Source organism: Orycteropus afer, unplaced genomic scaffold (genome assembly GCF_000298275.1).
Source record: "Orycteropus afer afer isolate SDZICR_OR568_19922 unplaced genomic scaffold, OryAfe1.0 scaffold00036, whole genome shotgun sequence".
NCBI classification, from domain to species: Eukaryota; Metazoa; Chordata; class Mammalia; order Tubulidentata; family Orycteropodidae; genus Orycteropus; species Orycteropus afer.
In genome coordinates this window covers 10,845,139-10,845,966 of record NW_006921623.1, presented here as the reverse complement: position 1 = coordinate 10,845,966, position 828 = coordinate 10,845,139, and positions in this window count along the sequence as shown.

Here is an 828-nt window from a genome sequence, read left to right as displayed (position 1 = left end):
TATATATATATAAGTGGATAATGCAGATAACCCCATTTAAGAGGAAACAAGGTCCCATATGGATATTGTCTCTGATTTGTTATAAATTGCAGTTTCAGAATTTAGAAAATTGTGTTATAAATCATGATGTCATTTCTAGGCAATCACATTCAGGCAGTTCCCTGGAGAGGACGTACCATCACAAGCAGTCACAAGCAGCTGTGTCATCCTAGGGCTATAGGAAAGATTTGGGTGGTTCAGAATTGTAGCATGGGATGTACATTTATTGTAAACTGCTCAGCTTTGTCTATATTGTCTTATTGAAAAGTAAACAAGCCTTATTAAAACACTACCTTGTGATTAGCCTGTGTCACTATAGTGGTTGGTTACCTTGGTTCACTTTGTGCTATAAAATACACTCAAATTATTGAAGACATAGAAAAATAAGAGGCATTGTTACATGGAGAAAAGAGTTTGACACTGGAATCAGACTGGCCCTGAAATTCTGCTGCTGATTAGCAGTGTGATCTAATATATTTGGTTTACCTTTTGAACATAGTGTCAGTATCTGAAGGATCCATGGTGTTACGGTGATTTAACACTTAGCTATGAACTGAAAGTTGGTGGTTTTGAACCCACCAGCCGCTCCACGAAATGGTGCAAACTCCGTGGCTGGGGAACAAGCAGAGAAGGTGAAGAGAAGGGTGGGCTGAGCTGTGGACTTTTGCCGGTCTAGAGGACGCCGCCATTTTGTAGATTTAAAAAGCGGCTTGACTACTTTTAAAGAGACAGCGCTCTCGCAGATTCCTGTGGTGGTAGGACTTAAGAATTAACCTAAAAATCACCCTG